The 10,750-nt window shown below is 44.1% G+C and overlaps 1 long non-coding RNA gene across 1 annotated transcript; it reads right to left on the bottom strand.

Moving 5' to 3' along the window:
• Positions 1–240: 240 nt before the first annotated feature.
• On the bottom strand, positions 241–10,698 carry LOC310709596. The gene is made up of 3 exons (XR_014527596.1): positions 10,676–10,698; positions 9,760–9,877; positions 241–4,526 (listed from the first exon to the last, which is right to left on the bottom strand). It is a non-coding gene; the product is annotated as an uncharacterized lncRNA (long non-coding RNA).
• Positions 10,699–10,750: the final 52 nt, after the last annotated feature.

Below are 10,750 nucleotides of genomic sequence, written 5' to 3' on the forward strand. Positions count from 1 at the left end.
GACAGAAGAAAGGTTGTGATATTAATGTAAGAGAACAAATGCACATCCCGACATTTCATATCTCTTTGACGGATGATTTCTGCCTTTCTAAGACTCTGTGCAGACAATAGGTAATAAAGACCCGCAAGTGATATTGTAGGCATGCAATTGCTTGTGGTATATATTTGGTTGAATCCAGCTAAGTCATTATGCGTGTGCAACAGAACTCCCCCTCCCTCATCTTCCACCACATGCCTGCCACACCATCCCCTAATCTACTCCAGAGGGTTTGCAGCCTTTCTCAACCTGTGGGTCTCCAGATGTTGAACTACAACTCCCATCACCCCTAGCTAGCAAGGCCAGAGCTCAGGGATGATGGGAGTTGTAGTCCAACAACATCTGGGGTCCCATAGGTTGAGAACCGCTGGTTTAGAGCATGGGTGGGCAAACTAAGGCCCAATCACCTTCTAAATCCAGCCTGCGGACGGTCTGGGAATCAGCATGTTTTTACATGCGTAGAATGTGTGCTTCTTTTAAAAATGCATCTCTGGGTTATTTGTGGGGCATAGGAATTCATTCTTTTTCTTTTTTCTTCCAAATCTAGTCCGGCCTTTCACAAGGTCTGAGGGACAGTAGACCAGCCCCCTGCTGAAAAAGTTTGCTGACCCCTGGTTTAGAGGACCCACCAAGCAAATCTGTGGAAGGAGAGAGGAGGTTCTGTGACACTTAGAATTTATTGGGATGCCACCCATCTGTGTCCCATCATAGTCCCTGCTCAAACTAGTTTAGTAGGTTGCTGAGTAGTAGTGCGCTTACTCCAAGCTGGCTTACAGAGAGGTCAGCAACCCGCAAAAATGTTAGTATTAGATAGATGCAGTAGATAGATGTGTGACTGATAGGGATGCTTAGTGATAAATAACACATCCTTTCTTTTTCCATGTCCAGAGCATTTGGGAAATTTAAAGATTGAAGGGTTTGTTTTTGAATGGGAGTTGAGTATCCTCATTGGAAAGAAGAAAAAATACAGATTTTTCTTAGATGTGAAACTGACTACACTAGAAATTGATTGCAGCAGTCTACTTTAGCCACTTCAGGTGTCTTTTTGACTTGCAGAGAGGCATTTCCCATGCACCCTTTAGATTTGTATGGTTGTTATGTGGATAGTGTCGTTATAAAGGGTAGCCACTAGGTGGCACTGGGCTTAGTTGCTTCTGTGTGGAGTAAAGAGTTTCCTAGGAATGTTCTTGTTCCAAGGGGGACAGTAAATTCATTGTCTAGTTCCCTGACTGGTGCATCCTGCAGCTCTTCCATGAGTTTTCAATGCTGGACTAGGTCTAGTACTGCAGTAGTGGTAAAGAAGAATAGGTCCTGTTCTTCTAGATAAATAACTGTCTGTACTCAGCTGAAAGCACAATTTCTTTTTCCACTGATAACTATGTTGGAATGATTTTAGTAGTCAGATCCAGAGATTTTCAAAAGCCACCAGAACTTCATCTGAGAGGTGAATAAACAAGAGATAGCCATTTACAGGTTTCTGTCCTACTCTTCCTCGGCACTGGACCTATACGTGGAGGAAAGGCTATCCTTTCTTTTCCTTACAATAACTCGGTGGCATAGAGTGGTGGGAGAGAAGGAAAGACAAGGCAAGGGCCATCAAGGCTGAGTGAGGAGATCTGAACCCACGTCTTTACATTCTGCACTGATTTTTCCACACACCCAAAATCAAACTGAGAAAATGCCTACAAATACTGAAGTGGATAAATATTGTTGCTTTGTTAAAATAGGTTTGAATCTGTTTTATTTCTTTCCCTCACTTGCTGAATATAGAATTAGGAAAGAGTAGAAACCGATTCAGAGCAACTGAAAAGTAACAAGAAAGTTTGTAAAAATAAGTGAAATCCTCAACCAATTTTACCTCTGGTTTCTGGCTCACCAGCAGATCCAAAACTACTCTTAAGTCGATCGGTATTATGAGGACTAGAAACTTGCTTTTTCTTTTTAGGTAAGAAATTTTAAGGATTCTGAAGGATTTTACAGATGCTATTGTAGATGCCAAATTCCTTTACTTGCGGCATAAATAGGCATCATGTATGTTATCAGCTTCCCTGCAAAATGGTTCAGATAATGCTGTGTTCTACTGCATCCTCTGTCTCCTGTTGCTTTCCAGAGAAATTTAGAGATCTTCCCTACCTCGGCTAATTTCGCTCCTATGATGCCAAGAGCGTCAAGGGGAAACAATGACTGAATAATGAGAACAAAAAAAGTCTCATTGGCACATTGACAAGAAATGCGTTCTGATACTGATTCTATTGGGTCAGCTTCATTTGCATGTAGGAACTTAGGTTAGATTATGATCATGTCACAGTCCATTCAGCTGCATTCACAGCTGAGCTGAGTCTTCAGCCCAGGTTTCCCTGCTCAAATTCCCACAAATTTACAAACAGTTCTGGTTTGGAGCAGCATTGCTGTTTGAAAGAAGGGGGCATGTTATTTGTACAGTATACACAAACGATTGCAACGATAATGCATACACATCTAGCCTGATCGTTTTAAATTTAATATCCATATATAAACATACAATTGCAACGGGCAATTGCCTATCAAGTCTGTAAAAAAGAAATCCAAAGGTAAACAATAGCTGCAGCAATAGTTTAGAAATCAAACAATCCCAAGTTCAGTCACTAACAGCCTGGTCCCATTAGAAATGCCTAATATATCTCAGCTCCTATTAGCTGCTATTGTACAGTATACAAGTCTTCATCATCTTCAATGTACCGTCAAGAAGGATCACCCATGATTCAGATATACAAATTTAATATATAAATAAGCAGTTTTTTTTTCTAAAAAAAAATGTTTAGGGGCACTGTCATTTTTACTCAAGTAAAGCACCATTTTATACTTCAAATTGGGAAAAATAAATACAGTAAATGGACAAAAGTACAAAGATTCACAAAATGTTTAGGGGTATGCGTACCCCCAGAAAAAAGCACTGTAAATAAGTAAATAGGGTGTTGCTGCTCTCGTGAAGTTTTAGAATAATGGAAACTTTAGATTAAAGGAAAAGGTTTTCTGAACAAAATGAGAGAGACTTTTTATATTCTGGATTTTTTAATTGACATGATAGCTTTATCCAATTTCAATTGTTTGTATGTGGGCATTCTATTACAGTACTGATTCGATTGAATGTGTGTATTATCAGGTGAATCTTCTATGAGTACCATGATGTGTCTTGGAGTTGTATCTTTAAGGGTTTGTCCCATTACTTTGACCCCATGTATTAACAGTTAACCTGGAAAATATTGCTCACCTCTTAGCACTTGTTATAAACAACTGAGAGCTTGAGCTTTGGAGTTTGTTTTTTTAAATATAAAATTATGTAGTTTTAAAGCCTGTGAAGATGATCTTGATGATCGTATTCCTGTGTACATACCTGCCACACCCAGAAGCAAGAAGGCAAATTAAAAAAAAGAACTACAGGTTTTTCAGATGTTGTGAACTTAAATATATCTGATTTACTATTTAGAGAATGAATATCAGGCTTTGTTTATTCAGCTGCCAGCATCAAAGGAACAAGATGCCTTCCCTCCTGTACGTTCATGTGGCCTTTGAAAGTATTATCCGTGCCTTAAAAAGTGAAGATGTTGACATGTCCTTGCTGCTCCAGAACATTTAGACCGTTATTGGCACCATGAGCTTCTTCCAGAAGGGCCAAAATCTAAATCTGAGCAATGTATTAAAAACCCTGAGTCCTGCTGAGGAACTCTATAACACTAACCTTGATTCTTGCATGTTCCTCATTGTAAAGGATATCCTGTTTCTGCTTTCATTTCTGGTTTGGGGTTTTTTTTGTTGTTGTTGTTTGGTGGTTATACAATGTACAGTTTCCAGCATGCAACAACTGTATTATCATCCTCCCTAAACAAAGAAAAGGGGGTGGAGGAGGAAGAAGAAAGGAAAGGAGAACTTGACAGTATTATTTTCTACATGCTTAAGCCGTTGAGGTTGTTTCCATTAAAAACTAAGAAAAATATATCTCGCTTTCCTTGGTGGCTTTGCAACATCCTGTGTGCTGATGGGTATCTCTTCCTGCCTCCTTAAACCTGGGGCAGTTTGAGCTTGTGTCAACAGTGGCAAGGCGTGTTATTATCTTAGTTTGCTTTTCAGAATATTATCAGGAAATCAAAAAGTGGAGCAACGAAACAGAGGGGACCGGTCTCCTATTGTATTTGTGCACTTAGGGAAATTTCAGTCCAATGCCTGCATGGGGTGCCATTGCAGCTCTGTACCCAAGATTTATAAACGTTCCCTTTTATAGCACATTAGGGCCAGATAGTGTAGCAGAAGCCATCCTGAGGAAAGACACACAAAATGCTAATTACAAAAACCTGCCTACAATCGTGCAGCAACTCCCAATGTTTTTTTATGGTTTATACTCACACGGGTAGGTATGTATAGGATAGTAGCTGTTTTGAGGATGAATTCTCCATTTGGATAATTTTGTCATCTTCCAACTCTGTGCAAGGGAGTGACCAGGATTCCACGTTTAGCTGTAGGGCAGATTTATTTCAAGGCATTACAAAACTAGCAATTTAATTCCAGTGTCAGTGCCTTTCATAATAATCCCTAGCATGAAGTTTGGCATGCTAGGAAATTTCCTGGTTGTCCTATTTATATTGTTTCCAATATTTATATCCTGCCTGTCTATGAAAATTAATCAGGGAAATGAACATGTTCAATTTATAATATATTTAAAAAATAATAACAATTATCACTAAAAACAAGCAGCTAAAAAAGTCAAATCTTGTTTATAAATGCAGCATCCCAAAAGGCTTGCTGACAGGTAAAACTGATGGAGCCAGGTAGGCCTCTCTTGGGAGGCTATTCCAAATTCTGGCAGTGTGACCAAAAGGCTCTGGCCTGTTTTGTCCACCCATGATGTATTTTACAGGAGGGGCAGTTGGAGAAGGGCTTCAAGTGATGCTTTAGATACTCTGGTTAACATGCTGACTTGCATGTTCTGCTCAAATCTGAAGTCTCCTGCATGATACTATAAGCCAGGTGCATCCAATAAAGTGGAAGGATGCAAGATTTGGGTCAGACAAAATAAGTACTTCACACAGTCAGTTAAACTGGATCTGCTCCTAGACAATGTGCTGATGGCCACCAACTTGAATGGTTTTAAAAGAGGAGTAGAGAAATTAATGGAGGATAATGCTATTGAGGGTTACTCACTATGACAGCTATGTTTTACTACTAGTGTCAATATCCCTCTGAACAAGCTGCTGGGAATTGCAAGTGGGGCGATTGTTGTTGCCTATGGGAAATTTGCAAGGAGGACCTGAGTGCACCTAGATGGATCTTTGGCCTGATCCAGCAGGGCTCTTACGTTTCAAACCGTCCTCGTGTAGAGTGCATTACAGTAATCCAATCTGGCCTATCCGATTGTGTTCCTGAATGTGTAGTTTATTTCCGTCAGGCACAGGGTACTGCATAAGAACAGAGGGAGAGACTTGCTGGATCATTCCAATGGTCCCTCTTCTCCAGCATTCTGATTTCAACGGTGGCTGTGCAAATGCTTCCATGAGGCAAGGCTACGGTCAGGGCATGAAGGTCAACTGTTCTCCCCAGGCATCTTCTATTCAAAACTAAAACTGCCTCTGAACTTGGAGGCTCCAGTTACTGTTGGTGCTTTATATCACTCAGAGACATTTCCTTTATGAATTTATGTAACTCTCCTTTAAAGCTATCAGTACATATGGTGGTAGTGAGTTACAGAATCGTCGAGCTGGACCCTGAGGATTGTCTAGTCCAAGGGTCTGCAACCTTTAAGACAAAAAGAGCCACTTGGACCCATTTCTGAAGAAAAAAACAACTGGGAGCCGCAAAACCGGGAAGGTGACGTCGGGACGGTGTGTGACTAACACACGCACCGCCCCCATGCGACGTCACAGCCATACAGTGCCCGCCACAGTGGGGAGTGTCGGGGCGCACAATGCGCCTCCTCCCCTCGCTAGTATCTGCCCCGGAGCTGCAGCAAAGGTGTAAAAGAGCCACATGCGGCTCCGGAGCCCCGGGTTGCAGACCCCTGGTCTAGTCCAACCCCCTGCAAAAATGCAGCTGTCCCACATGGGGATGGAACCTGTGACCTTGGTGTTATCAGCACCACGCTCTAACCAATTGAGCTATACACATTTGTTATGGGTTGTGTGAGGAAACGCTTCCTATTGCCTACTCTGATAATTTACAGCTTGATTATCAGAAATAAATCCACAGATTTTATGTACAAATGTTTTTCAACAGTCATTAGCAGGCATTTCTCTCGTACAATCAAGCACACTTTCACATCATCCAATAAAATAAGTTTTTAAAACATTGTTATTGTTTCTATCATTTGTTGCTAACCACCCTGGAGCTGCTTTGGGAGGAAGATTGGGATATAAATTTAAAACATCAAGGGGAAGTTAGGCAGAAAAGAAAAAAGACAATGTGTTGTGTTTGCCTTTTCTGTGTGAAATATTTTTAAACCTCGTAACAAACAAAAGAATCCCAACAATTAGGGTGTTCTTTGCCATGTGTCAATTTCCTTCCAATTTTCCAAACTGAATGACTGGCATTTACAGAATAAGTATAACACAAACAGCACAATGAACTTTAACAACAAGAAAAGCAACCAGGGAACCCCAAACCATAATGAAATCACAATACAAAATAATCTGAGGGGTTGTGGTTCATAGCAAAGGAGGGCATCTTATAGAATCACAAATTTATTATAGCATGAACTTTCAAGGTCTACAATGCATGTGGGTGTCTCTCCCCCCCCCCCTTATTATAATGTGGTTTGTGTCATGGCCAGAGGACATTGCGTGCATGAGTGTCTAAAAAACTGCTGCACTATCAAGATCTCTAAACTGTGTGGCACATTTTTAAAAGCATTTGTTACAATGTTAACCTTCCCGCAGCTTGCTATGAACTCTGACCATGTGCTTCATCCCCTGAAACCCTCTTCAGAGAAATTCAGTTTGTTCTTTCCGCAGGTGACTCCCGCTGCTGTTTAAAAGGCCTAACTGCAGGCTAACCCCATTGTTAGAATGTGGGTGCCTTCAAAAGACGTAAACGAAATAACATCTGTACTGAACAGCATTGTCTTTTGAGTTTCACGAGGTAATACAAAATGCAGCATTATATGCATTCTTAGTAAGAAGGGCAGGGACCTAGAGCAGTTCCTTGCACCTTGTGTGCACAGGCATATGAGCAAGAAAACCTTCCCTGCAATGTAATTCTGGCATTCCACAGCGTTTTGAAGCCTATCTTGATTCATTATAATGACCTCTTAACGGCAGAAAACCTCACAGAGGAGATGTATTATAACTCTTATTTTAAATATTGGCACTGAAGTGGGGGAGATGGGGGGTTAGGAGCATGGATTTGGGAGAGGGAAAAATCACCAAGGAGCAGCAGCAGCAGGCCCTGTTATTAAACTCTACCACAGCCTCCTAAGCAGAGTGACATCCTGAAGGAGAAATATTGCCGTGCAGAGACTTTAGCAACAACCCTTACAAGGGAGAAAATATTCATTAGGAAAAGAGCAAAGTGATGGATGAATTCATTGTGCAGGCTGGACGGGAGGATGCTGGCTGGCACGCAAGATATTGATCTACACGTGTGGGTGGGGGGGAAGTCTGTGGAGCAGTGGAAAAGCTTTCAGGGATGCAAAAGGTTCCCTGGCTTGCAATTCTTCCCATACCCGTGGGAGCCTTCTGTCTCTGTGGCTGAGCAGGCCTAGTGCTCTCAGGAACAGAATGTTGTCGACCTTTTTAAGGGGGGGCGGACCCCAAAGTTGTTGACCTTTTTAAGGAAAGGTCCCCCAGAGTTGTTGACCTGAACTTGGGAATTCCACAAGATTTCACTACAGGGAAGGAGAGACAAGAGCTGGGGGTGGGGGGAACCTACCCCTTCCTTTACTGGATAGAAAGTGGGACAGAGGAAAGCAGGAAGGAGAGGGCATTTAACCCAGCGACGGAGAGGAGGGTGGTGGTCAGGAAGCTGAGCCGGGGCAGAAATAGCGTCGCTCCTCCCGCCCACGCAGGCTTCCCTGATCCCCTCGAAGTGAGTGGGCGGGTGGGTGAGGCGGGACAGTAGCAGATTGTCCTCGCCCACGACCACACACGCAGCGTGCGGGGGGAGCGTTTGCAGCCCGCTGCATTTCGCCACGCTACTTAAAGGGAGAAATAAAAGTGCACTTGGGCACAGCTAAGGACGGGTCTGGGGGGCGGGTAGCCAAACGCCTTGGGCAGACCCCATGAAATAATTCGCTCAGAGTTCAGCTGGGTCTCCAGAAAAGAGCATGGACTGAGTCGCAGGGGCAGCAGCCAAAGCAGCTCTTTCTGCTCCTGGGTGAGGAGGAGAGTCTTTGCAAATGCTTTGGAGTTCACTTCTGCCTGCCGGGAAGCCGCCCGAAAAGGGAGAGGCGGGGTCTTCGCTTGCTGGTGGGGAGCTTTGGCAGGGAGCTGCTGGGAGAGGCTTCAGCTTCCCCGACGAAACCGTTCCCACCCACCCTCTTCGGGGCTTGGGAGGCGAGCTGCACGCTCCGGCGTGCAGGGAAAAGGGAGGCCGCAGGCAAAGCCGCGCAACTCCCCCACTCGCTGGGCCGCCCCTAGAGGGCGGCGCTGTGGTGCAGCGCCCACTAAGCTCTATGGGAAAGACGTCCCTGAGCGCGCACCTTGTTTGGCAGGCACGCTCTGGCTGCAGTGCAGTCCCACAGCACTGATGTGGAAGTAAACTCCACTTAACTGCACAAGACTTATACTTCAGAGTAAATGCACTTAGGATTGGGGCGTTCACAAGTGCCTTAATCTTCAGTCATTACTGTTTCTCTAGCCCATGGGTAGGCAAACTAAGGTCCGGGGGCCGAATCCGGCCCAATCGCCTTCTAAATCCGGCCTGCGGACGGTACAGAAATCAGCGTGTTTTTACATGAGTAAATGCATCGCTGGGTTATTTGTGGGGCATAGGAATTCGTTCATTCACTCCCCCCCAAAAAAATATAGTCTGGCCCCCCGCAATGTCTGAGGGACAGTAAACCGGCCTCCTGCTGAAAAAGTTTGCTGACCCCTGCTCTATCCACACCTCTCCAGCTCCCAGCAACATAATTCACCTGCCCTATATAAACTGTCTTGCTATGCATAGGGACTTTTACACTACCATGTACTGTGTGGCGCCAGCATGTCCCCAGCAGGTTTATGTGTGGGAGAGACAATGCATGTCTACAACATATATTTTATGTTGCATATATCTTTACCCTCCTAGTGTGAAGAAACGCAAGGCATTTTTATGGCTAAAGGAGTCCTATGAGAGGAAGGAAGCATATTCTAAGCAAAGAATTACTTGAAAAGGACTGAAAACAAAGCAGCCAGCTATTATGTGTCCGTATTTCAAACAGTGTACAGTTCTGATCGTCCCATCTCAAAACATAAATCCTAGAGCTAGGACAGGTACAGAAAAGATACCTGAAACAAGTGATTGACCATCACCTTCATGAGGAAAGGCAGTAGTGCCTGGGTATTTTTGGTTTATGAAGAGGGGGAAGTGACTGGATTTGGGTGGTGGGCACATGATTCTGATGTAGAGAAAGTGGATTGAGAGCAGTTTTTCCTCTTTGAGAGGAACTTCAAACAGTACATAGTTAAAATTATAGAATTCACTCCCATAAGATGTAGTGATGGCTTTAAATGAGGGCATAGAGAAATTTGTGGAGGAAAACAGCCATTCATTGCTACTAACCATAATGGCTTTATATTGTCTCCAGCGTTGGGGATGGTATGTTCTTGTATACCAGCTTCTGGAAATCACAAGTGAGGAGAGTGTTCCGCTTGCAGCCCTCCCAGAGACATCTGGTTAGCTACCATGAGAAGAAAACATTGGCCTAGTAGATGGACCTTTGGACCAATCCAGTAGCGGAGTTACATTCTTACTGCTAGAAACTGCGGCCATACAACAGTGGTTGGCAGTAGATTCATTTCAAGCCGGACAAAATGGGGTACAGACGACTCTCAACTTACGTAAGGGTTGCATTCTGGGGCAAGTGCATAAAGCTAAAATCACAAGTAGTCAAAACACATTGGGTTCAATGGTGGGTGGGGCTTGCCAAAGTCATTTCCTCCACCCCCTTTATATATATATTTTTTGCCAAGCGTGTAAAGCTGAATGCACGCAAGTTAAATGCGTGTAAGAGTTATCCTGCATAAACAAACAAAATCGGCTTCCTCCAGATGGAGAAATAGCTACTAGCTTATATAGCTTTAAAGGGAATTTGATAAACTCAGTAGGGCTCTGCTATTAGCTAACTAACGACCGCTAGAAGAACAATCTCTTGACTTCTAGCAGCTAGCGGAACCTCCAGGGTCAGAGGCAGTGCATCGGAGTCCTGCCCTCATCAGCTGGATAGCTCCGTGGATTAGCGTGTGATGATGATCATGCCCGGCAGGCACTTGGCAGCCGCTGGGGGCAGCGACGCCAGACTGCGAGACCCTTCGGTCTGCTCCATTTGGCTTTTATTCTGTGTTTCTCGGGGCGAGACTCCAGCGTAGGCTCAGAAGCCCGGGCATCAACTCGGGGCGTTTTCTGCTCCCGGTCCTGCTAAAATGGCTGGCGGCGGAGGACGGCGGGAAGGCCGAGGAAGGGAGGCAAGGATTCGAACCTGCCACTCTCGCGCCCCTGGCCTTTCTTGGACATGCGCAGAGCGAGCGCGCCGCGGGTTGCGAGGACTACGTTT

Source organism: Podarcis liolepis (genome assembly GCF_965112155.1).
Source record: "Podarcis liolepis genome assembly, chromosome: 6".
Classification (NCBI taxonomy): Eukaryota; Metazoa; Chordata; class Lepidosauria; order Squamata; family Lacertidae; genus Podarcis; species Podarcis liolepis.